The sequence below is a fragment of the Dipodomys spectabilis genome, unplaced genomic scaffold, assembly GCF_019054845.1.
Source record: "Dipodomys spectabilis isolate Male_0828 unplaced genomic scaffold, ASM1905484v1 ptg000017l, whole genome shotgun sequence".
NCBI lineage: Eukaryota > Metazoa > Chordata > Mammalia > Rodentia > Heteromyidae > Dipodomys > Dipodomys spectabilis.
The window spans coordinates 329,341-357,157 of record NW_024870694.1 but is presented as its reverse complement, the minus strand read 5'-3'; the positions used below and the strand labels follow the sequence as shown (position 1 = coordinate 357,157).

At 36.4% G+C, this 27,817-nt stretch overlaps 1 protein-coding gene across 1 annotated transcript in view; it reads left to right on the top strand.

Annotated features, from left to right (window-relative positions):
* The window catches only part of Zbtb20 (zinc finger and BTB domain containing 20), a 699,482-nt gene that overhangs the window by 458,097 nt on the left and 213,568 nt on the right, over positions 1-27,817 (top strand). Inside the window, exon 7 of the mRNA XM_042667352.1 lies at positions 7,989-8,086. The gene's annotated coding sequence lies outside the window, so the exon portion shown is untranslated. The remainder of the gene's footprint in view (positions 1-7,988; positions 8,087-27,817) is intronic.

Below are 27,817 nucleotides of genomic sequence, written 5' to 3'. Positions count from 1 at the left end.
TCTGTTACCCATTATGGCTTGGTAGATGTCTATGATGAATTGAAAATAGTGACTCACTCTATAGGCAAGATTGCATCTAGAGGTAGGAGAATAGAAAGTTAATAATGAGTAAGAAATGTAAAAATGAAATTCAACCATTATAATGGAAGAATATATAGGTATTATGCAGAAAAAAGGCATTCCTCCTGTTTCCTCTATGTATAGACACTTAATCATGCTTGTTCTGAATTCACCTAAGATTAGATATGAGCATATGAGAGAGAGAGAGAGAGAGAGAGAGAGAGAGAGAGTTATTGAATCCCTCCAAATAAAATTTAAATTTAACATTTTGAGGAAAAGTTCTTTAGGGAAAAGTCAAAGACACTGAAGTGTTTTTATCTTAGATAAAAGAAGTTAAAGTAGTAAGCTACTATGTAGATAGTATAATTTTAAGCAAATTATAGGAAAAAAGAAATGGAGGGCTGGGAAGGTGGCTTAGTGGTAGAGCTCTTGCCTTGCATGCGTGAGGCCCTGGGTTCGATTCCTCAGCACCATATAGCAGGGGAAAAAAAGCTGGAAATGGAGCTGTGGCTCAAGTGGTAGAGTGCTAGCCTTGAGCTGAAGAGCTGAGGGACAGCGCCCAGGCCCAGAGTTCAGGCCCCATGACTGGACCCAAAAAGAAAAAAAAGAAAAAGAAATGGAAAATTTCTCCCATCTTCACTAAGATTTCATAATAACAAAATTACATAAGTAGTTATACCATAGCAAAAAAATTCTAGGTTTGATACTGAGGTAGGTTCTTAATAGGCTTGTAAACATTGAAAAGGTGTATAATCTATGAGATTATTTAACATAAAAATGATAGGCTCAGATCTTTCAAGAATGTTCTAAATGAATCTGAAAGGGGAAAGAAATGACTTAAGTAGTTTACTGTTTTCAGTTTGTCTCTTTGATAGTTGTCTGTTTTTCCTCTCCGGATTTCTTTAAAGTCAGTCAGTATTACTTAGATATAGAAACTTACTCCAAAAGCCAGCAGGACTTTTAAAGGAATTTGGCCAGAGTGAAAGCAATACAAGTGCCACCAACATTTTAGTGGAGAGAAAAGAAGTGTACTGCTACCATCGTTTCCTATAATAATTGATGTACTACACATAGGAAGTTTTATGAATTTTCAGCAGCTAAAAAAAACTTTATTTGTGAAAATTATTCGAATGTATTGTTAGTATTTTTGCCTTTTTAAAAAATGCAATAGACTTTTAGAGAAAAAATTATTACTCTTATTTGTTTGCTCTTTTTTTGGTGTCAAACTCATGCAAAGACAAGACCCATTACCATTATACTCAAACAATTCCATTCCTGTGGCATGAAATGAAGTCATTTAGATTCATCTGCAACAATATAAAGCCAGTATATGATAGTGGCATTCACTATAATTTTAGGAGAGAGGCCCACAGAGCATAATTAGGGAAAAAGAAGTCCTCAGTTCAAATATTTATTCATAGACAACTTTTTTAAAAATTCCATTACTGCAGCTTAAATTCAGGGCTGGGTGCTATCTCTTAGTTTTTATATACTGCTGGCCTCTCTACCATTTGAGCTTCAGCCCTACTTATAGCTTTTTGGTATTTGACTGGAGATCATAGTCTGACAGACTTTCCTGCTCAGGTTGGTTTGGAGCTTCGGTCTTCAGATCACAGCCTCTCGAGTAGCTAGGCTTATAGGTATGAACTACTGGCACCAGGTTTACTTTTCTAGGAACTGAAGAAATACAAATAAATACAACTATATCAACAAAGAATTATCACAGACTTGTGGAAGAAATAGATGGAAAAAAGTAGCTGTCATCCACAGAGACAGATTATGGAATAAAGGCTTATGCAAGGTGCTATGTAGATATTCCTGGGGTAGTTCTGGTTTAAGCCTATAGTCGTGGTGTAATTTTCATCAAGCCTTTTCAATTTTCAAAGTGTCCCCATTTGGACAATAAGTTATTTGTTCACCTTATAAATAGCCATATCAATCAAATCTCTCTCATGTTGTCAAGGAAGATCTTCCACAAACTAGGACAAAAAAACAAGGTTTTATGCTTTGCCACATGTATTACCTACATATAATGGAAATGAAACAAAGGATAGACTGACAACCATTCATTTCCCTCAGGCTTGTGAGAGCCTTAGATTGGGAATTCAGCTCAATTTGGATGAGAAGTGGGTGACAAGGCAATCTACACCCAGTTTTGGTATATGTTAATGCAGAAGGGTTGTTATTAAATGAAGCATTAAAGTATTAATGCCTTGAAACCCTCCAGACTGAAAGATGGGATGAGAAATAACTAGAAGCGGTGGGGGGAATTTTAGGAAGATCGGTTCAAGTTCAATATAAATAAGAGCATTTCCACAAATAGAGATATCTGTTCTAAAGTGGGCTGGGGCTGCCTTTGACTGAGTAGTCCATGCTCCTGGTGTCATGAGCAGAAGCTGAGGGGTCACTGCGATCAAACGTCACACTAGATCATGACTTCACAACCCTGGGAACGTGGTATTATTTAGCAGTCTTTGCCCTGTGATCATGCTTGTACAGATGTGAAGTCTTTTCCATGGTTTTAAAGAATTCTGTGTTTGACAGACTCCAAGAAATTAACACGGTAGACATATAATGAAAAATACAACCAGTTGGCCTGAACTCAAACTTCTTATGAGCAATACTGAACACAAATACCAATATATTTAATGCCTGTCTCACAGAGCATATTCTTTGTCACCCATATAGGAAAAGAGCTATGAGACATGTAGACATATAACATTCAGGCGACATGCCTTGGGCAGAGGTTTCCTTTGTTGGGTGCATGTACATTTTAAGATGGAGTAGGTAAGTAGGTGCAAAGTCTTGCCTACCAATTCGATTTGCATAGCTCTGAATTATATGCGAACTGGGACTGGATGCAATACTATCATTTAAAAAAAAAGCTGAAAACCGAACAACGGACATAACCTGTGTAAAGTTGAAAAACTATTTCAGGAATTCTTGTCCTGGTAAGAAAGGTGTCCACAACTTTCCCTCATCTAAAGAGATCAACTGATATGTGACAAAAGGAGGCTTTCTGGAGGTAGCATTGGAGAAAATAGGCTAGGGCAAGCCAAAGCTCTGTTCTACGAAGAAGGAAGAAGGAATTGGTGTGGACAGAGTGACACTGCCGAACGCTGAGCCTTCACCGCACAGAGAGATGTGTGGTAGGTGAAAATCACTTCTGCCACTCCCCCAGTGCGCTCAGGCAAGAATCCATCTGGGGAATGGAACGGCATCTTGATAAAGTCAGCTTCCTCACTGGCCTAACAAGGATGCCTGCTCAGCCAGGAGCAGAATCTTCTCGCCCATTTTAAACATCATGTTAAAATATCTGCATTTGCAAATTAAAATATTTCCAGTAAACCAGAAAGAAAAGTTTTCTGAAGCCAGTGGGAAGACTCTAGCTCTTCAATGTTAGCAGTACATGGGCTTTGGAGTGAGAGAACTATTTCAGATCTCTGCACCATACATATTGATGGTAGTGTATTCAAACTGCTATGTTTTAGTTCCCACAACTGAAAGATATAAAAAATGCATATACCAACGAGCTGTGAAGTTTAAATTATACTTATCTATTATATAATATGTGTAGTATCTGACAATAGATTAGGAACAAACAATTTTTATTCATCAGAGACTATTACTATTTTCTGTAACATTCTGTCACCACCCATTCTAAGTTTATATTGTGTATGTCATTGTATTCTGTCTGGCCCTTGACAAGACACCTTCTATTCCAGTTTTGACCATCTTTCCCAAGTGTTATATCTACTGTATCTGTTTTAAAACCTCAGGATAACCAGTGCCAGTGGCTCACTCACGCCTGTAATCCTAGCTACTTAGGAGCTAAAATCTGAGGATCACAGTTCAAAGCCAGCCAGAGCAGAAAAGTCCCTGTGAGATTCTTATCTCCAATTAACTACTCAAAACCCAGAAGTGAGTCTGTGGCTCACAGTGGTGGGCTCTATCCTTGAGCCAAAAGAGTTCAGCGACAGTGCCCAGGCCCTGAGTTCAAGCTCCACGACTGACCTCAGGCTGCTGTATTATTTACATATTAGCCTTAGAATTATTTATAAATTTAACATAAGCAAATGTTTAACAAGTTTAATGATAAAAACAATACATGACACTTAGAGAGCTATGCTTTTCTTAACATCATATATATATATATATATATATATATATATATATAGTTATTGTAGGGAGAAGGCAGTGTACACTCCCCTTTCAACAGCCGGAGCTGCCCTTGTCACCAAAACTATCATATGTTAGATCCCATGTCTGTGCCTGCCTCCTAGCCAGGCCTTAGCTTCAGAGGATCTACTTGCTACAAGTGAGTTTCTGTGCCTGGAAGCATATGGCCTTGATATATGATCTCAGAGCAAAAGAGCAAGGTATTTCAAGCTGGCCACAATTTTATTGACTCTCACAGGCTTGCTTTGTAGTCATTCCAATAAACTAGATGAGAAATTTCTGATGCTCCAAGCTATCCAGTCCTTGGGACTCCATTTCATGATTCAGTGTCCAACAAAACAACTCAGAGTGCTTTTGTGTGACACTGTGACCACAGGGATAAATAATTGCTTAGTAATTCTCTTTGAGGCAGAAAATTCTAAACATGGAGGAACCATTTCCCCCTAATGGAAGCCAGAAATCCTGTGAGCGCTTGAAATGGCATTCACAAGTCTGAATGGTAAACAGATAAAAACAGGAGTGCACCAGTTGCACAAATGACTTGCTTGTCACAAACTTGTCATTGCAGTAATCTAACATTTCTTTCACAGAGCCTGATGGAAAGTATGGAACAAACAGGCCCTGCTGACGTTTTGGCTCTGCTAAACTACCCTCCAAGCTAAAGCATCTGTAGCATCTTCCTGCTCTAGACCCTTTATCTGCTGAAGTTCACTGATACTGTGCATGTCAGAGCAATGCTTGACTATTGCACTTAACAAGTTGATGACAAGCAAGTTATTCCTGAAAGTGAAATAGTGCTGCTTTTAGCAGGCTGCCATTTGACCTTCATTTTATTATAAAGGAAGAGCCCTAACGGGGCAAAGCACAAGGGAAATAACAGTATTTTGCCCCAGACCAGCACAGCTTAATAAAGACCATCTAACTAGGACTTGAGTAAAATGGTATAGTGGGCAGAACGATGAATGGGATTTCCGAGTCAAGCACTAATGCTGTGAGTACATTGAACCATCCAAGGATCCTCCTTTCAGGAGGAATTACAGTGAAATTCATTGTCTCCTGCATCTGCTCTTCTCCTTATCCTCTTCTCCTTACATGCCTGCATATACTTGGCAGAATGAGACCTGTGCATGAACACTGTTAACTACAGCTTTACACAGAGTTTTTGCCAGTTCTTGGAGTTCCTCTTGTTGGTAGCCTCTCCTACCCACTTCTCATTCAGTGTGATACCTAGAGCTATTTATACCTAATCAGAGTCTGCTCTGGTTTCCTGAAAGCTCTGTATCTCTATAGGTCTTCTCACAGAAACCTTACGCAGCCCTGTAAGACATCACCCGTCACCTCCAACCTCAGCTGCCAGCAGGGAGTGCTCAAACACTTTGCAACTTCTGACTCTGGTCTACTTGAGGAGCGCTCCTCCTCTCAAAGACCCAGAGTATATATTCCAGTAGGTCTAGCCTCAGGAGCTGACAGACCCTGGCTGGAGGTAATAGGACCCTTGCCTGCTCCACCCCCCCCCCATGTTTTCTGCTTTGTGGGTGCCATAGGATATCACAGCTTGGAACAATGGAGCACTTGCCCTAAGACTTGAGCCTTTTCATCAAGTTGAGCATCTCTTATTCACTAAGGTGTCAGATGCCTTGTCCTCCTTTTAGACCCTTCAGGTCTATTAAGGGTACACTGGTCTGGTTTAAACATTAATATGAAGCAATTTTCTCTCTTCGACTTGTTGGATGGCTGGTATTCTAGATGCTTTTATTTTTAAAAAGTCTTGTATAAAAATGGTTTTTATGTTTAGCCATGAGAACCAAATTTCTTGCCAAGTAGTGGTAGGCCCTTAACATTTTTTTAGATTTGGCCAATAGACCACAAGTGCTGTCTCCCAGATGAGGTGTTTTACTTCCATCCCAAATATCTCACTTTGTAATCTAGACCTCCACTTTGTGGAAGCGCTACCTGAGGACAGATGGGAAGGGTGTGAGAAGAGGGCCTTGTTCCTGGAAAAGGAGTGAACATAGCATGAGGCAATAATTCAGTTTCTGCTAAAGAAAATACGAGAAAGAGCAATTTGAATTTTAAGTGGACTATTACTGATGTTTTCTTTCTTTTAAAGTTCCTAATAGGATTTCCATAATGATTTTGTGTTTTCTTTCTTAATAGAACTTAAATGGTAAAGGATTGATATGCTATTTTTGATTGGGGGAAAAATAAAAAAAATTTATGGGAAGCCTCTTTTTAAATAGACATTGATAATGTGATGTTAGGAAAATGAACCCTTAAATATGTATTTTAATATTTTTTTTCTTTCATGCATGTGTTTCTAACGCATTTATAAGATTATTTTTTGTTGCTTTGTATGTCCCTCCCCCACAGTGTAACCCCCGCTTTCACTATATTTGATGTCAGTATAACTTGTGGAGGAGATGGGGACAAACAAGTCGTTTAAGGATTCAGGTGGACCTGTTGCAACAATGAGAAGTACAAAATGTCATGTCAAAACCAGCTTTACAATGTCGGTGGGGGGGGGGAGAGGGGGGAAGGATTGGGTGGGGGGGAGGGGGGAGGCTGGGAGGGAGGTGAAGGATAAACAAGGAGGAGGCTGCAATGCTTGGTAAGAAATGTATGCATTATCCTGCCCATGTAATTGTAACCCCTCTGTACAGTATGTTCTCAAATAAAATAAAATTAAAAAAAAATAGACATTGGGGAATAGATAATGGCAAAAATAAAAGAGAAAAATGATCTCTATTGACAGTGATATGTGTATGTTCATGTTATCTTTTTGTTTGTTTGCTTTTGGAGATAGGCTATAGGTATATAGCCCAATCTGGCTTTAAATAGCTCAGCTACCTTGGTGCTGGAATTACAGGCATGTGTTGACATACCCAGTTATACACATTTATTATATTTACTTATATGATTTTCTATTCATTTTAAGAAAGAGAAGAAGAAAAGAAAAAAAAACTTTACAGTAATTTCGCTAGAATTTTAGGGTAAAAAAGGTGCTTGATTGGGCTGACTTTATAGCTCACTCTCACTTGGGAGGTACAGATACTGAGACCCAAAGATGTTTAATAAGATAAAACAAGGTATATGACAGGAATATGGCAAAACAAGGCCTAAAACCAAGATCTGAGATTCATTTCAGCAGTTTCTTTTAAACAAAGATGATTCCGATTTTCAAATTTCCCATTGATTTCCCTACATTTAATAGAGCATTTGCTGTTGAAGAAATTTGGAGTCCATATTGACTGTGCTAACTGAAAAATTTACATTTGGATGGCCTGAAGATATTTCTTCCTGAGCTGTATTTTGTCTGAGTTGGATCAGGAACTTTTATTGCAGCTTACATTTTCTTCTTAGAAGATTTCCAAGAACGTATCTGGAAACATATTTTCAAATGGATCTCTTCCTTTCATAAGTATTCATTGAACAGGTTATATTCTAACATTCCTAGAGATGAAAACAATCTATCAGATCAACAGAAGTCTGTTGTTATTTCTACTTCAATCCATGTTTGAGTCAGTCCATGCAATTTTTAGTGTCAATAAAATATGGATTAAGTCAGAACATCAATATTTTTTATACTTTCATTTAATGGAAAAGGAAATTTTAAAAAGCATCTTTTGCAACTAGAGTAATTATAAACTGTTTTTCATTGATGTAAAACTTATTTTTGAAGGTTTTCTTTTTGTTTTATTTCTCTTTCTGCATTTCTCAAACATCTGTACCATGGCTGGTGATGAAAGTAGCAGTGGCTGGCACTTTTCCTCCTCGTGAGAGAGAAAGAGAATTAGCTGGAGGAACACTTCACTCTCTATACAGTGGACTTGAAATGCAGCTTTGAAAGGTACAGTGTCTCATTTTCTGAAACCGGAGGTGAAACTCATGAGCAGATAGAAATATTGATGCCTGATGATCAATATTGATGTCTATTTGATTTAAATCAGTAAGGTCCTTGGCAATGCACACATCCATTTACCTGCTAAAGAACCTAAATGGATGATTTTCGTACATCAGTCTGTATATCAGTGGTGCCATTCCTTTGGTCATTCATTTTAAAAAAAGCCTAGGACTTTACATATACCTAAGAAATGAGTTGAAAATGTTATCCTTGATTCATGATGCCTCATGACATCTTGCAGTTGAGAAGAGGAAATAAGCAAAACTATTCTTACTTCTATTACTATGAGTAGTTTTATTAATATGAGTTGATTTTATCTCTTTTAAGTTTTTTCTATAAATCCATTGGGGTTTACTCTTATTTGTTGCCTATTGGTATTTTTTTTTGTCTATTTTTTTTCTATTGGGTTGTTTGAATATTGTTACTATGGAGCATTTTTGTTTTGTTTTGCTTTGCTTTGCTTTGTTTTTGCCGGTGTCGATGCTTTAGCAATATTCTACATTGTTTTTCCTTTGGGCCATAGGGATTACAATTACCTTTAATTGAGTTTTTAGTAGAATTCATCTCTTAAAATACTTCTAATTTTAACATACTTAAGCTTAGTAATATTTTTATTGCTTGCGTTTCTGTCATTTAAGACATTTTCCCATATGCCAAAGTTTTAAAGAAAACATTATTTTCTTCTAAACTTGTGTTATGTTTTGTTGTTTTTAAGATAGGATCATGCTGCGTAGATCATGCTGATCTTGAACTTTTATTTTATTTTATTTGTTGGGGTCCAGTTGTGGGGCCTGAACTCTAGGCTGGGCACTGTCCCTCAGCTCTTCAGCTCAAGGCTAGTGCTCTACCACTTGAGTCACAGTGTCACTTCCAGCTTTTTGTTTTCAGTTTATGTGGTGCTGAGGAATCGAACCCAGGGCCTCATGCATGCAAGGCAAGTGCTCTACCACTGAGCCACCTTCCCAGACCTGGTCTTGAACTTTTTAATCTGCCTGCCGTAGCAACTATTACAGGCTTGTTTTCTCATACTCAGTTCTCTTCTAACAATTTAAAGTTTTGCCTTTCATATTTAGTAGTCTTCTTGGAATTAACTTTTTGTAATACCTTACATGCATCATATTTTATTCTTCTGTATGGATAATCAAATTATTCTAGCACCATTTAACAAATTAGTCATACTTAATGACTAATATGCAGTGTTATCATTTGCATATATCACATTTGTTTTATGCTCTTTCTTGTATCCAGTGTACTTTTCTTAAATCTCTGTGCTAATATGATAGTGTCTGAATTACCATAATTTTATAATGTGCTTGCTATTGTTAAGATAAATCTCTATCCTTTTTTAAAAACTTTTCTTGGTTCTTTTGGAATTTTGTTATTCAAAAGAGATTTAAGATATAGTTAGTCGATTTTGCTAACAGCCATACTGCATTTGTAATTACATTAACTGTAGAGAATAATCTGGGCAAGCATAGACAATTTTATATGTCTTTCTGTCCATCAACTATATCCTTTTACTATTCAGAATTTCCTTTATTTTTTAAAATTATACCATAAAAGTCTTGAGGCTATTTTATTAAATTTTTCCCCATATAACTTAGATTTGTGTGTGGCTATGTTTAGAATCAGTTTTCCATTTTACTGTTTATTGGTTATTGTTGGTGTATATTTTGAAACATTTCTAGTCCCCTTATTACTTCTTAACAATTCGGCTAGTAAATTCTCTTGTCTCCTATAGAGCCATGAATATCATCAGTAAATATTGATATTATCTATCTTAAATTTAAATTCTAAAATGTTCACTTGCTTTTTCCTGTCATATTGCACTACTAAGCCACTATGTAGCATTAAATAGAAATAGTGATATTAGGGATAGTCAATTTGTCTCTTAGTTTAATGGGTATGCATTTGATTGTTTACAGTTAATCTAGCAATTTGGAAGCATAATTTATTGTTCTGATGATTATTCCTATGTTTTCTAAAAAATACTTTTAATTATCAAAATTAATTAAAATGGCTTAAGATGTTCTTACCCTACCATCTTCTTTCTACCATCCAGTCTCTCATTGCTTTTTTGTAATACATTATGTCAGGTATACAATATTATTAGTTTTTATTGAGATACCAACAGAGAGCAAGCCATAAAAAGCTAGGTCATTTGTTTGGGGTAGTTGAATGGTTATAACACAAACTGGATACTTAATAGGTACTTACTGAATTTTAAATAAATAAGCATGCTTTGTGTATACACAGAAAAAAATGAAAACATAGCCAAGATCCCTTCCTTTGTCTTCCTTTGTGCTGGATAATTCACCATTTCATTTAAAACATGAAATTTCTAAACTAACTTCTTTATAATTTAATGAATTCTTTCTGTCACTTCTTTTGTTAGATAAACGCATACTTTGTGAACCAGCCCTTTGCAATCAATGACCTTCCCTTCAATTTAGTCTCATTCATAGCTATTTCACATTTGCACTTTCTACCTTCAAATAATAAACCCCCAAGCAACTTAAATCAGTGACTACTGTTAAGGTTCATTTGGCAAATAATATGAGATTCTTAAGTATGAAGTAGTAACTAAATGGCAACAAGTATACTATATTAAGTAGCTATTAGCCTAAGTTCTTCCAGAATGGTTCATGTTGTTTACTACTTAAAGTAATAAAATGTGTGAAGTAATTCACATTTTTTTTTTTTTTTTTGTCGGTCGTGGGGCTTGAACTCTGGGCCTGGGCGCTGTCCCTCAGCTCTTCAGCTCAAGGCGAGCGCTCTACCACTTGAGCTACAGCGCCACTTCCGGTTTTCTGGTGGTTTATTGGAGATAGGAGTCTCACGGTCTCTCCTGCCAGGGCTGGCTTTGAACCTCGATCCTCAGATCTCAGCCTCCTGAGTAGCTAGGATTACAGGCGTGAGCCACCAGCGCCCAGCTACATTGTTTTATTTTTAAGGGTAATTCTTACATCCCCAAATATAATCAAGGGGATTCTTTATATATACTTCCTGAAAAAATGGAATTTTTTACTAATAGTAATCTTAATCTTAATGATGATCTGCAATGTTCTAGAATAAAAATATTCATTCTGTGGCAAAGCTGATTAAATAAAACAATATAGAATAGCAAAAAAAATAAAGCAAGTATAAACTGGGTCATTTGCTGATGTGCAGAATTAATGGAAATTTCAGTGACACATTTGATTGATTTATGAGAAGTGCATATTATTCGTGTTATAAGAACATTCAAGTCATCTATGTGGCATGATTTTTAACAATCTTTTATACATAACAACAGATTGAAATTAAACTGTCTTCCTGGCTGTTTCTGTTCTTTCAGTTATAAAAATAATTTTTGCCGGGGCTGGGAAGGCGGCTCAGTAGTAGAGTGCTTGTCTCACTTGCATGAGGCCCTAGGTTCGATTCCTCAGTACCACATAAGCAGAAAAAACCAGAAGTGGCACTGTGGCTCAAGTGGTAGAGCGCTAGCCTTGAGCTGAAGAGCTGAGGGAAGCGCCCAGGCCCAGAGTTCAAACCCCAAGACCAACAAAAATAAATAAATTTCCTTCCTTCCTTCCTTCCTTCCTTCCTGACTTTATAAAATAATAATAATAATAATAATTTTTACCTTTCTCCATTTAAAAGCCAATGAAATAAGAATCAGGAAACTTGGTTTCCAGCTCTGGGTCTGTCATTTAACTACATCTATGACTGTGAGTAGGTGAACTGTCTAACACTGAATGATAGACAGTTATTTTGCTAATAAATGTATTAAGTTAGGGTTGCTGATCTATAAAGCCTTCTGCATCTGTGTGTGTATATGTATGTGTGTGTGTGTGTGTGTGTGTGTATGCGTGTGTGTGTGTGTATTCTTTATTCTGAATTGTACCTGGCTATCTGTCTATATCCTCACATACAAAACATCAACTGCATATAGATAGGTCCCATATGGCAACAACGTAAGTCATTCAATAGAACCAATGAGGCAATATACAAGAATGGGATGAGTGTTCCTCTTACAAGGTAATTGAATTTGGTTGATAAGTAACTGGAATTACTATAGATTCTTCATCAGGACTGATAGGGTGAAAGTACTATTTTCAAAAATACTCTGGGCATTGTTGTGCAAAACGGATCATAACTGGAAAGATTTGCAATATAGACCAAGCAGATCTTAATTCAAACCTTCATAAGATAGAAACAAAATAGAAGCAAAAGGTGTGAAGATTCTCAGAATCATGCTAGTTCAAGGACAACTGAAAGAATATTTTTTAAATTATGAAAAGAAATATAAGCCAAGGTGCTGGTGGCTCATGCCTGTTATCCTACCTACTCATGAGACTGAGATCTGAGGATCTGGATTTGAAGCCAGCCCAGGTAGGAAGGTCCAAAAGATTCTTATCTCCAATTAAGTACCAAGAAAAAAAAAAAAAAAAGCTGTGGCTCAAATGATAGAGCAATAGCCAATAACCTTGAGCACAAAAGCTCAGGAACAGCACCCAGGCCATGAACTCAAGCTCAGGACTGGCACAAACACACACAAAAATACAAATGTATAACAAATAGATGAAGAACATTATATATAACATTATATATAACTTATTGCCGTTCAATGACATATTTATAAAAATAAAATTTGAATCCCGTTAAATTGTGCAGTAAGACAAGCACCGATTGTGACGGTGGGAGCCAGGCATTGACATAGATTTCTGCAAAGTGATATGACATTGTATCTTCAGGAACTTGTGTTTTAAAATAAATCTTCTCACCCAATGTTTTCACCATATATATATATATATATATATATATATATATATATATATATAAAGTATATAGTTCTTAAAGATGTTTTAAAGAATTTTTTTCAAGGAAATACTTTAGGAACTAATATAACTGAAAATGACTTAGCCTAATAAAAATAAACATATATATGATCCCAAATTATAAAAGTGGAAATGTTTGATAATAATTGAAGGGAATATATCAAAATGTAATGAAGAGTGTACCATTAAGTAATATTTTTAAATAAGTTTTTTATTGTGAAAATACTGTACAGAGGGGTTACAATCACATGAGCAAGGTAATGAGTACATTTCCTATCAAGCATTGTTGCCTCCTCCTTTGTTTTTCCCCTACCATCCCCTCCCTCCCACCTCCACAACTATATGGCGCCACCCCCCTAACCACACCCCCACCCCGCACCTAAATTGTAAAGTTCGTTTTTCCACATAGCATTTTGTACATCTCATTGTTGCAGTGGGTCAACCTGTATTTAAACAATTTGTTTTTTCCCTTATTTGTCCTTTTTTCTTAAACTTTTCAAATGCTCTAAAAATACTCTGTTAATGAGAAAATAAGTTTTAAGGAAACAAATAATCTAAATAACAAATCCCAAATTTGATAATTTAGTGTAAGAAAAGAAGAAACATCTAATTATAATTTCTTCTGAAATATAGTGATATACAGATTTTAAGTTTTTCTCATCTGAACCTTTGTTTCTTTTCCTTATTATTTCTCACTCTCTCTTTTTCTTTCTTGGATCCTTATGTCTTTACCTGATCAGCCTGAATTTTGACATTCCAAACCCTTGTTTTACTTAGAACTTCACTTCTACTCACTTCTGCCATTCATATGCTCAAATCATATTTACATACATATGAATTATTTCTCATCACAAAGAAAAAGTCTACCCATATATTTCCAATTGTCTTAAATTCTAAATTTCTCTTATAAAACTTGTTAATCTAATAATAGCATTTTGAGTAATTGAAGCAGATGAAAATAAAGGACACATTCAATATTTCATTGTAGACACACTTTTTGAAAGTGAAATAAATACTACTGATAAATATATTAGCTACCCTTCTACAGAGTAGACTCAACTACCTGCTCCATGTAAAACTGAACAAACTTAACAAGCTACTTGGCTCTACCTAGAAATTAGACCAAAACAAACAACAACAGCTGGAAAAAATGAACCAGGTAATTTTTATCAGTTTAAAACATACAAGTAATTTGGTCTGCTCTTTTTCTAACATAACTGGAGAAGTGAAAATGCAATTCTCTTTAAAATCTAAATTCCTTACACTGGCCAGTGGCAAAGTGCTGATAACTAAAAGTTTCCAGACTTTCTTCCTTTGCCTTTTGCCAGAATGAACCTCTCACTCCCTCAGACCTCCACTAACTATTCAAGTTAACGCCAGAACTATTTTCACCAAGCTCATTTCTTTTTGCAGAACACTAAATCTACTGCAGGCAATGTTTAGGTTGTTTTAGTTGTTGTTTTGTTGTTGTTGTTACCTCAGTTTCGAGTAAATTGCATGATTATTGAACCAATGGATGAAGGATTCATAGTTTTGTTTAGTTGAATCTATAAAATAATGTAAGGAAAAAAATCACTTGGATACAATGCCTATTCTGTATTTTAACCAGTCATAGAAGCTTTTAGGCAAGGCTTTTCTAACGATGATTTTAAGTGGTGAACATCTTTTGGAGTAAACATGGTTCAAAAAACATTTTTTGCAAGCCCCCCCCTTTTTTTGCAACTAAAATAGTAATTTTAAAGAGCTGTTTTAGTTACTAGTTTGACACTCAAAGACTAAGTTTCTCTGATTTCTCAATTTTCTTACTGGAAAGTTGAGATTAGTAACAATACATACTTCATAGTTCTTGTTGTGGAGATTGAATAAGATATTAAATATCTTAGCCCTGGTTAAGCCTTGGGCTACATTGTCGGAGTCAGTGCCTCTTACAATAGCTGGTTTGCTGGTACATACATCTTTTTTTTTAAATTTTTTATTGTGAAAATACCGTACAGAGGGGTTACAATTACATGGGCAAGGTAATGAGTACATTTCTTATCAAGCATTGTTGCCTCCTCCTTTGTTTCCCCTTACCATCCCTCTCCTTTCATCCCCCCCCCCACCAAAGTTGTAAAGTTCGTTTTTCGACATAGCGACTTGTACATCTCATTGGTGCAATAGATCCACCTGATCCCTATTTAAACGGTTTGTTTTTGCCCTTCCCCTCCACAAATTATACCAACATCAAATACAGTGAAAGCAGGGGGTATACTGTGGGGGAGGGACATACAAAGCAACAAAGAAATCATCTTATAAATATGTTAGAAACAATCACAAGAAAGAAAAAAACGTTTGAATACTTCTAATGACTGAGATTTTACAGGTGAGTACAAAATACTAGGCTTCACCTAATACAGAGTCATAGAGCTGAAGTTCATAAGCCAGTGATTTTCAAGCCTTAGTAGGGTAGTACTTATTTGGGAACTGGTTTAAAAATGGAGAACTCTGAATTCCACTGCAACAGACACTAAGTCAACTGGTTTGCTCTAGGGGGAGAAACTGAAATATGTCTCTCAAACATGCTCACCAGGTGATTCTGGTGTGGCTGTTCCTATGCCCCCTGCTCCTAGTTAGGTGGCTTGGCTATGGGAAACATTGCTGCCCCACCCCCCTGCTTCACCTACTCTTTACTGCAGAGAAAGAGGAGGGAAGGGTCAATGAGGAAAACGCATAGGTAAAGTCAATTATCCGTTATTTTGTATTGTTTGGATTAATGATCTGCATAATCCAAAAGTGAGTTGACTCGAGAAAGAAAGCCTGAACTCTGAAACAATAGTTGCTCCCATAGCTATGGAATGCTGGCTGTAGTGAAGTCTATCTCCTGTTTTTTTTTGATGGAATTACTATCTATAGAACTTAGATGAATAAGCACAATTGAAGTGCAAAGTGTTAAATGCACGCTTAGATTTAGTCAATGCATTTGCACATTGAAGTAATTAGGATGTATTTAAAAGCATTCTACTTACAATACTTTGTTCTCCGTTTCCTACAAATCAAATTAGTAAGGGATAGATTTGATTTTTACATCATTTTGAAAATATTTTCTTTTTCTTTTTTAAATTTCCTTAGTATTACATTTTTACAAAGTTCAAAATACAACCAACTGTGACTAAATTCATAAAAACAAAACAAAAAGTCCAAAGTACAAGAAAATGAAAAACAGCACCAAATAATATTCAGTAAAACAACACAAGTCATACCTCACAGAGATAGCTGTAATAATATACCTTACCCATGTCTGATCAATTAATAACAAGCACTTACTCAGATAGCAAACAACTCATTCTTTTAGTTTGATTGAGGGCCCCAAATTTAATTATTCATCTCAATGGAAATAAACATAAAAGACAGCCGGATCTACTTTAAAACAATTTTTAACTGTCTCCTATTTTCTCTGTGCTATATGTAATGCAATGAATGAATGTGAAGAAAGAATACAAAGAATGATTTCCTTGCTTTCTAACGAAGCATTCAAGCAAAATTATTTATTTTTTTAATAAAGTTCAATTTGCAGAACCAAAACATGGTCATGGAGCTGTGTAGCATAAACAAAGCCAGATTTCAGTTTAAATCTTAGCCCTGTGCTCGCCATCTGAATTATCTTTGACACGTTTCTTTACCTCCTATGTCCCAGTTTCCTTGTGAAGGGAAGGATATATTTTCTATAATGCAACGTTGTTATAGAAAGAAATAATGTATTTGAAGTGCCTGACACCTAATATATAGTCAACAGATGACAGATATTTTTAATTCAAGAAATAAAAGAAAAAATAATAAATGAAAATATTCTAATGACTTATTTTCCCGGAAGATATTTGCATGAATCATAGATTTTATCCTAGAACATTATCAAGATTCCTACACAAGTGAATGGTTTACTTTTATTATCTTCTCTCCCCCCCAAATTGTTTCCTTCATTGCAAATTAATGACCTCAAAAATACATGTTGAAAAATACCCTTTGCACTATTGAAGTACATAATTGGATGAGTAGACCTTGCCAATACAAATTGTTACCATGTTATATTGTTGAAGACAGAGTACTTTGGCCTGGGTTAGATAAGTATAGTTTATCCTATCTTCTATAGTTTTATATTTCTAGACTTGAAAAGAAAATGTGTGAAAGAAGTGTGTGTGTGTGTATGTGTGTGTGTGTGTGTGTGTGTGTGTGTGTGTGTGTCTGTCTGTCTGTCTGTCTGTATAAGAGAGACAGGACAGAGAGACACAAAAACAGAGACACAGACAGAAACACACCACAGGGAGGGAATATTAGAATCATTTGTACTTCATGAGAAACAGAGGTGGTGCCATAGTCAAGCCTGTGGGTCTTATATAGAAAATGTTCATTAAGTAAATGAAAAACACAGTATTTTCACAATAAAAAAAGAAAAAATAAATAAATGAAAAACAAAATGCTAAAAGCAATTTATCTGCATAGTGTAAAAAATCTAGCACAAAAGTAGTATATTTAGGTCATAACAGAGAGTTCAAACCTTGCCCATGGGCTTCAAGGTCTCTTTAGTTAGGTTGGCTTCCAGTCAGTGACAGCCATCTATGGTAAGGGCCACTAGGTCTTAGCTAGAGGAAGTGGTTAAGCCAGAAGAGCACACTGACCTGTCAGAGAACGCTAGTATATCAGAACTAGAAGCAACCACAGAAAAGTCTAACCTCAACAACTCATTCCTCAGCTGAAGAAATTATGATGCCAAAACACTTCACTTGATGGCTATACTTCTTAGAACTCAAACTTGAGTTCCCTGATTCTCGTCCAGTTCATTCTGGAATGTGCCTTTGTGATCTGCAACCTGCTCTCCCTCCTGGGGATTTCTGTATATCCACAGTAGCTTCTCCTAAAAAGAGAATAGTACAATGAGACTGGAATTAATCTCACCCATTATGGCATTTCCATACCCTCTAAAAGGCCACAACAAAGGCAGTCTCATTTGACGCTTAAATTCAGGGGACTTTTTTTTTATTAAGAAACAAACTTTACGAAGTTATTATTAACCAATAATGACTCATACAAATTACTTTTGTTCCTTTTCAAGTGATTATTAGCTGGAGCTAGAGAAAATAGAGAACAAATAATTATTATAATTTAGAGAAAAAAATCAAGGAAGACGCTGTCCTTGAGGTGCGGCATGAGATAAAACAAGGCCAGGTGACTGTGTGGAGGATGATGGTCCAGAGTACCCAGGATGTCACCTAAGAATTCATAGCTCAGAAAACTAGAAGAAACATACAAAGTGGCAGCTATACAGAGTGGCACTTTGTTTAATTTAATTCATTTGCTGTCTTGATGCATTATTTACTGTCTTTGTATCTTCTTGCTTGGTGGAAAAGCCTTGTGTTCATGTTGGTAAGTCGTGTGACAAAAATGTTAGTGACATCCATGAGAGAAGTATAACATTTGTTAGGTAAATATCTTTCCTACCCACCTAAAGAATGGAGGAAGTGTTGAGAGGGCCGTTGATGGTGAGTTAAACTGGCATACCAGGAATTTTTATAAATGGTTTTCCCATGCTCCATTGAATCTGTGGCTTAGACTTTAGTTGTATACCAGCTGTGCGTGCAAAATCTCATAATTATTCTTACTGTATTAAGCATTTTATAGCAATTTTAGCTCTAAAATGCTATGCAATAGTTTTTATGCAAGTGTACCAGACATGTAAGCTGTTCCAATGAAAACATTTCCTTTCTTTTAGACACATGGTTTTAGGTTTCCAAACTTAGCTTTTTGCATTGACGAAGGAATCTTTAGGACAGACACTAGTTTTCTCTCTCTCTCTCTCTCTCTCTCTCTCTCTCTCTCTCCTTTTCTTTTCTTCTTTCCTTGGAGGAGAGAATACAGTAGAATAAGAGTTGGATTGTCTTGCATACACTCATTCCTGCAAACAGCCTCATGGTAAAGGGGCATTTCCCTAATTGTATAATACTGCTATTAAGAAGTTCACCTGCCAAGCCCTCTTCCCCCATAACCTGATCTATAGAGAAAGGCAACAGAGAGGAAGCTAGAGGAAAGATACCCTCTATGCTTACAGAACACAATGGCAAACAAGCAAGAGGACTTGGACTTAACCTCATTGCAGAAGGCTGACACCTTCAATACTGCTGTGCATGCTGCTGCGCCCTGCAGTGGCAAGTGTTGGGCCTGAGCCCAAAGCTGGTGTGGAGTTTGAACCCTTGGCATTCTGGCCCTGGGCCAAGTGCTATCAATGGAACCCCACTGACACCTTTAGTTATTCTTCCTAGATTAGGATAGTAATTTACTTGTCTCTTTGATTTCAAGTGTCTGGTTTTGTTTCCAGATGCCTCCCAGCTCATCTGTATTCCAGGGGTTTCAAAAGGCTTTAACCTCATTGGTTCTTTCCTTTGTCAGTTCCATTTGGTGAACACAGGAGGGATACAGAGAGACTAGAGAGAGGCAAGAGAGGGGGTTTTGTGTGTATGTGTCTGTGTGTGTGATGTAAGAGGCATGTGGGGAGGGCTTGGTGAGACTGCAAGAATACATGAAAGGCATATTCACTCCGAATATCAGCTATTATACCAGAGCAAGTCACGATGGAGTTTAAGAGGTGATGTGTAGGACAATGTAGTGAAAAATGTTATTAAGATAGATTCATGTGTAAAAGCCCTCCAACCAGCAGTAATCTCAATCTCTCCCAAACGATTACAATATATGAAAGAGATGGAGAGACCATAGAATTTTATCCCAATGCCAATAAGGTAACAGCATTTGGATTTTAACATGCGATAGTGGGAAAAGGCATTTGTGCATGGTGTCATTTCATGTTTACAAGGGCCTGTCTAGCACTGCTTATTGATTTTACTGCAATTTTTTCCCCAGGACCCTGTAGATAGATAATTGCTAGAAATGTCCATCATTAGCACAGCAACAAATGCAACCATCACACGAAGAAAAAGATACACATAGGACCCGGCAAGCAAGCATAAAACAGGGAGGAGGAGAGTCACACAATAACATGTGCAGCCATAACTCCAGGCAAGCACACATACGCAACACCCTGTGTAGCCATTGCACTGAGAAAATACACACAGCCCCCTGCGCAGCCATCACACATCAAGAAAATACACACATGACACCCCTATGCAACCATCACACCAGGCAAAAGCAGAGACATAAAATGCTAAGTCAATAGGAAGGAACAGTTCATAAAAGCCTACTGGAATAGATCACATCACAGCCAGGTACATCTGTTCTCAGCACTAACCATTATCGTTAGCTTAAAATGCTTAAAATCGCCGCGCATCCTCAGGTCTAGGGACAGATTATTCCAAGAAGATTCTGCTAAATAGATTTGGCAATGCAGTGAGGGGGACCTCTACTACATTAAAGTGAGGCATTTTGCATCTCAAAGGCTGTCAGCTGTATTTAGAGGAACTGTATGATTGAAGAACAATGCTCCAGGATAGGATAGCAATTTTTCTGGCCCTACTAAATGTGAAGGGACTTTTTTTTTTTTCCCTCCCCAACTTGAGCTAAGCACACAATTGAATGGGTAGTTCTTGAATTGGGAGATGACTAATAAAAGCAGAACTGGAAATAGCTTTCAACTTGTGTTGCAAAGGAAGACACTACACCCTGTTTTAAGCTGGAATTCTCAGGTGCTGTGTCAGATGGAAAGGTTTGAGTGGGGTTAGACTTCAAGCCATCAGTTTGAGAAAAGTAGGTAACAACTACAGTCTAAGGCCTTGTGCCCCTGGGAGTGGGGGGCGGCGGGGAATAAAAGAACCACCCACGTGCTCTTTCACCAGTGCCATCTCTTTATTGTCCTTCCTTGGTCTGTGATGTTACGTGAACTGTGTGACACGGGGGTTACCACTCCCGTGGAAACTCGGCATGTCCCTCTGAAGAATGGCCAAAAGAACTGGGTAGAAAGACTTTCAAGAATGCAGTTCTATCTTTCAATTAGAGTGGCGTTTTGTGTTTCTACAGAGTGAGAGAAGTTTCAAGCTAGCTTGTTAAGAATGATTTACACCATAATTCTAGGAAAAACAAATGTGAGTGACTGAGATTTGAAAGGAAAGAGTAGGGGGAAAGTGCCAGACCAAACAAATCCTAAGTAAATAGAGTGGTTTGAGGGGTGGATGAGGGTGGATTTTAGTTTGTTTCTTAGCTTTTATTTTTTGTTGTTTTTTAACAAAAGAGAAAATGTATGTATTGTTGGTAATTACTTCTCTCACCTGGTGGAGCAAAGCAAAGGACAACCATCTTTCCATTTGCTCAGTGCAAAAGCAGATTTTCAGGAGGAGATAGGTGTTTCCCTTACATTGACATGCCCACATCTTACTGAGAAGAAACAGAACTGGAAACAAGAATTTTAAGAATTCCACTTTTATTTTATTTTTCCAAGTGAGGCAGAAAAAGTTTTCTTAGGGTGAGAGATAAGCTTTTTCCATAAAACAATGCACTGGTGACACGAGGTAATTACATGGTGACTGGGGTACACTGCATGGTACACAGGAGAAATTGCACAATACCTAAGTGATAAGTACAGTAACTCTAGTTATCTCCACCATATTATCTCCTGATAACTATATAATTAGTTTGTGTCATCAAAGCACCCTAAACGTATGCCTGCTTCAGCTACTCTGATAGAGAAAAAAAATAAACTTTTCTGCAAGGGGGAGAAAAAAAGCTAATGAAGAAAGTTGCCAAGAACAGATATTTTGTAATCTGTGCTAAATCTCTGCTGGAAAACATGAACAGTAACGAAGCTGAGAAGACAGTAAAAGAAATTCGGGGCAAGGTGCCAGACGCCCAGACGGAAGGAGAATGTGGACCAAAAGATTGCGACAATCGGGTAATTATGGTTTATGAATTTCAGCTTTAATCTGTAGTTCAGTGAGTCCTGATTAAATATCTGTTAAACACAATTAAAGTTTGTTTTTGTATTTCACCGTCTTGATCAGAATAATTAGAGACTGCGTGTTTCATGTCAAAAGTAGCAAGAGGAATTTTAGTGAATGAACATCGTTTTTAAAAGCCATTTGTAGCACCAGCTGTTGGCATTATTTTATATTTTAGTGTTATCAGCAGAAAGATGGTCCTCTGGATGCTGAGTAGATTCCAGCAGGACAAGGATGTTATGCTGTTATGATGGGCCTGTGCTGATGAATGGTGAATGTTTGAGGGCGAGTGCTCACTGCCAACACTGGTCAAGGGAGATGTAGGTCAGAGAAGTAGATGCTTTAGTTGAGAGAAGAAGGAAGCCAGTTGAGATGGATTTTCCACGCAAGGAGTTAAGGGAGGGAATTTTTATGGTATAATCATTCAAGTTAGCACCTGTGGGTACTGGTTATGTTATTGAGATGAGTTGAGTGCAGTGTCTGAAAGAAAAGTGGGAGAAAGATGTGGTATGAGAAAGAAGTGTTTTAGTTGGTCCTCAACTAAAACTAAAATGCCTTAAACTCTCCTAGAGTTAATAGGAGGGCTGAAAGCACTTACCACATCAGTAGTAAGTCTTAGACTGAGAATAGCAGTATGAATTCTACAAAAAAAAGGATAAGTTGACATTTAAACAGGATTAACTAAAACTAGGTTAAAAAAACTGTAAATTATTACCTCTTTAGATATTATGAAGGTATTTGTGAAAACATCTATGCAGTTTACCATGGTTTTAGGTTTAACAATGACATATATTCTTGTTTGACATATGAAATTTGGCTACCCGGAATATTTTGGTTAATGTACCATATTAAAAAAAGTAGCCTCCAAGGAAGTCAGCCTCCTCTTCCTAAGAACCTGTGACTATGTTTTGTTTCCTTATGTGAGATGGGATCTGAAGGAATTTGAAATTTGAGATTTGGATCTGCATATACTCTACTGTACAAGATTCTTCTAAAGGAAGAAGGGAGCAAGAGGGTCAGAGTCAGGTGTGAAAATGATGGCAGAAGAGGTCTAAGAGGGACACTTGAAGATGCTACAATGCTGCGCTGCTGGTTTTGAAGATAGAAGAGGGAGCCCTGAGATACAAAATGCAGGCCGCCTTTAGACATCAGAAAAGCCAAAGAAAGGAGATCTTTGCCTATATTCTACAGAAAGAATGAATCCCTACTGGCTTAGATCTTCTGACCTTTTAGCATATAAGAAGTTGCATTTTTTAAGACACTAAGTTGGTGGTGATTTGTTACAGCAGCAACAGGAAACTAATAGTCTCTGTAAGTCTGCTTGACAGACTTGCTATCTATTTAAAAAGTCTAATTAAAAGTATATCTCAGACTGAGAAAAACAACAAACTTCTAGGACTCTAACCTTCTAAGTTGCCTTTTTCCAGGCTTTCTTTGTGCCATCATTTGCGAGTATCTGTTACGGTAAAAATTAAGAAACCCTATGTAGTATAGAACAAAATTAGGTCAAATTCATTCCTCTAAGCACCATTTACCAGCAGAACATTCTATTTGTATAGAAATATTGGCAAGGATGGAGAATTGTAGAGTGTGAGTAATTTCTCCAGCAACAGCAGAAGTTAACATCTGAGTAACTGTGAATATTGACCACTTTTGACCTACAGAAATAGGAATTTTGTGTCTCTCCATATACATGCTGAATAATCTCTATTTAAGCCTCTAAGGTTCTTTATTAGATTCTAAGACTAAGGTTATTTTTACCTAAGATTAATAAACTTTAGAGTCATTAAGGGATTAAACTAAGAAAATACTTTATTGTCAACTGGACAAATGCATTTTAGAAGATTGAGGACTGCAGGTGTGTACTTTGTGACAATATTAAAATCATTAAGAACTCAGAATGGAAAATGTGCAGCACCAAAATGTACAAAGACAGTGCTTGAAATTTGCTACTTAGAATCTGTTTATGCAAAAGATCATCTAATATTACAGAGAAAAACAGAGTTGCATAGTGGTGAAAGATTTGAATCTAGCTTCACTCTGGACACAAATCCAGATTTTACCACATGCTAGCAAGTTGAATAACTTCATTTTCCTCTCATTTAACATAGATATAGCCAGATCTAGTTCATGGACACTGTTTTTGTTTTTCAGACAGAATTAAACTAGATAATAAATCTAAGACACCTAGGAAGTAACCTGACACATAGTGAGACATCAGTAAGTGGTAGCTGCCATTTCTGAGATCATCCAATGAAGAATAGCAGACTCAATCAAAACCTTATGAAGGAAAGTGAGCCTTGTTTATAATTAGTTACTAAACTTAAAAACTTAGAAAACTTTCCTTCTAGCAACAATAAAATCCATTCTTAACTCTGTTCTTGCTGGATTTACAAATTGGCCCTCTCCAACTTATTATAAATGGTGGTCTCAGATTAATTCTCCATAGTTTAATCTGTAACATTAGAAAAACACTGGAGCACTGATTTAAGATCAGAATTGTGCGACACATTTAGCACTTGGTTTGGAATCATCATTAATATATGTTGACTACTTGGTTTTTAATTAGTAAAACTAATACTTTTGATGTTAATGTGCTAGGCAAGTACCTATATTCCTTTAAAGCATTTTGAGGTATGTTTTAAAAAGCACTGAGATGAAGAGTGCTGCTATTGCCTTTGTTTGCTGTTCTTTTATTAATCATTTAATCATTCATTCAGCAAATATTTGGTGAGCCCCTGCTATTTCAGGGATCAGAAATACAGCACCGAGCCAGACTCACAAGATCTTCCTTTCTTGTGGAACTTTCTAGTTAGAGGAGGTAACCAATATACTCTGAAGAGTAAAATGGAGAAAACGAAAGTGTATCCTAAAAAAACCATATGAGAAGATAACATGTGGCTGAGACTTAAAGTTAGAAAATAGCTGTCGGAAAATCATTGAAAAAAAAACAATATCAACTTCCACGTCCCTTAGAAAGGACTCAAATAAGCTAGGCATGTGAGTTATGAAAGGTCAGTGAGAAGTATGTTGGAAATGTGGTCAGAAAAAGAGTCAAGAAATAGACTGCACAGGTACCTTGGGGGAGAACTTTACATCTTATTAGTTGTAGTGGGAAGCCATTGAAGATTTTATGTAGTAGGACCTGATTCTTATTTAAAGAAACTGGAAGTTGCCATGTAGAGAATGGGATATAGGTGGGCAAAAAAGGAACCAATCCTTTTCCGACTAATAGTTTTAAATGCCTAAACCTGAAGACAGCAGGTCAAGTCCCAGAAGTGTAATATGTTGCCTCATGGAGAATGTGAGGTGCCTTCTGGACTTATTTATGAAATGCACCATCTTGTGTCTTTGGTTGTATAAAGACTTGTGTTGGGGCCTAAAAATGTTCTTCTCAAAAGGAAGAGAAAAAATAAATATGGACACAATCTAATCATATTTGCAAATGAAGCAGCACTATTTCTGGAGGTAGGAGGATTACTCAGATACCTCAGGAGTAAGGGAATTATTGAGGCTATGGACCCATTTTGCTAAGGTTCCTTACAAATCCTCCTCCTCTGTTTATTGTTGAAAAATAAAGGAAAGGACGAAACTATGTGTAAGGTATTTACCAATGAAATTACAAGATTAAGTAGGGGAAGAAATATTAGTTCATATTTTGTGACGATAGTGAGTTACTGATATTGCTTGAAATAAGTTTAGTCCAATTACTTTGTCAAACAATTGAAATACTTTAATAAATGGTAAATTATAATAAGCACAACTAGGAATAATAGCTTGTATGAAAAGAATAACTTGTTAGCTATAGAAAATTTATTTTCACTAATAAACTAAAAAACTATACTAAATTTTGCTCTATGATTTTTATAAATAATTCAAATGGAAATATATATGAAATATAGCTAGACAGTCATTCAGAAGGAATGGATAGGAGCCATTTCTGAGACTGTAAGTTAGAGCTCCAGTGCCAGTATGAAGAGATAAGAAACTTCATTAGGGTTAAGGGTAACTGACCTAAAGTAGTTTTAGATTACATTATCACAGTTGATAGAATGACCTTGTAAATTTCTGAGAAAACACAGACATAATATTCTAAATAATATTCTAAGTGATAGCAGCCTTATTCTTTGGCCCCCAAACAATTAAGTACTATATAGGAAAATATATTGCAGATACTTAATATATTAAGCTGAATTTAAATGAAAGTTTAGCAACTGGTTATAGTTGTTGTTCTTACTGCTTTCTAGTAGAAGATGAAAATTCCTGTAATAGAATTTCCCATCCCCCAGATTCCCTAGGTCATTACACTAGTTTAAATATTTCTCCTCCCTTCGGCTCCCAAACTTCCCTTCCTCTAGGGAACAGAATATAAATCACCCAATCTAAATTTCAAGAATGACTATTCCCATGTGAAATCATATCAAAGCTGAGAAGAGAATACAGGGAACTCTTAACAACCAGTGCAATTCACACCAGCTCATCTGCTAACTCCTAATAAAACTGGTTGTTAATCTTCCCTGATTTGTCTACATCTTTCAGGTAATAAAAGTGTCTAAACCATAATGCATTCTTTCAGTGAAGATAATCAGGTAACTTAAGACCTCTCTGCTCAGAGACACAATGTCCCTTTGTATCCATCTCTGAATTGAATTGGCACTTTTTAGCTGACTCTTTACAATAAAAAGCATCTTGTTTAGTTCACTGTTTGATTTTTATTATTGTCTTCTAGAACATAGTAGTTCTCAAAAAGATTTTTCCCCCTAACAGTATACTAAGAGCTTCCAATTTCATTACCTCAGTGGGTATATTTTATCAATTATGTATCTTTTCTTTTCCCAGGAAAAAAATCTAAACCCTATCATTAGAAATAAAATAATAGTAATAATAATAATAATAACAATAATATTGTGAATACCAAAAACATAGATAAGTTAGGTAAAAACCCTGAAATGACAAGGGAACAGAGAATTGCTAAATGGAAAAGCCTCTTCTAACTGTAATGACTTCTTACAGCTCATCTTTGCATAGGAAATCTTAAAATGTTATAAATTACTGTAAATGATTTGGCTTCCTTTACTTACTCCAATTCATGTAGGTTGGAAAACAGTCTCCACAGCAAGACAAGCTCGTGTTTTGTGATTATGATGGATGCTGTATACTGAGCAGTACCTCTTAGCATCTCTTAGTTTAGCCTATCTCTCTTTATAAAAGTGGAAAGTATTTAAAAACTCACCATAGCTCACACCTACAATCCTAGGTACGCAAGAGGCTGAGATCTGAAATTCAAGGTTTAGAGCCATCCTGGGCAGAAAAGTCCATGACTTTCTTATTTCCAGTAAACCATCAAAAAGCCAGAAGGGAAGGAATGTTTAAAGTTAGTAGCATACCAGCCAGGAGCAAAAAAGCTGAACAAGAGCTCGAAACCCTGTGTTCAAGCCCCAGTGCAGACCAAAAAGAAAAAAAAATAAAAAGGTGGGATGTAAGTAAACAAAGTAATAAAATCCAAAACTTACTTATTAGAAACTATCATTATTTAATGTTTATTGCTACTAGTGTAGTTGACAAAAGAAGAAAAGTCACAAGTACATAGAAAATAACACTGCAGAAATACGAAATATTTCTAGAAGCTAAAAGCCCTAAAGATATAGCACCAGTATTAAAACTAAAGGAGACAGGATAAAGTCTAGGATGAAGCTTTCAAAGAGCATTTGCCAGGATATAACCATTGTACAGAATGCAAACAGTACTATCACCTAAGGAGTTTTGATAGAAAATGAGGTAAGAGTTGGAAGATGGGAAAAACTCAAACACAAAGGTCAATATTGGTTAGATGGGGAAATGGACCTTTTGGGAGAGTCTTGAGAATCTGCGTTCATTTATTCTGTACACTGCTCATCTTTTAATCCTTGTAGAAACTGTGTGAGCAAACCAGGAAAGGAATAGAAGCT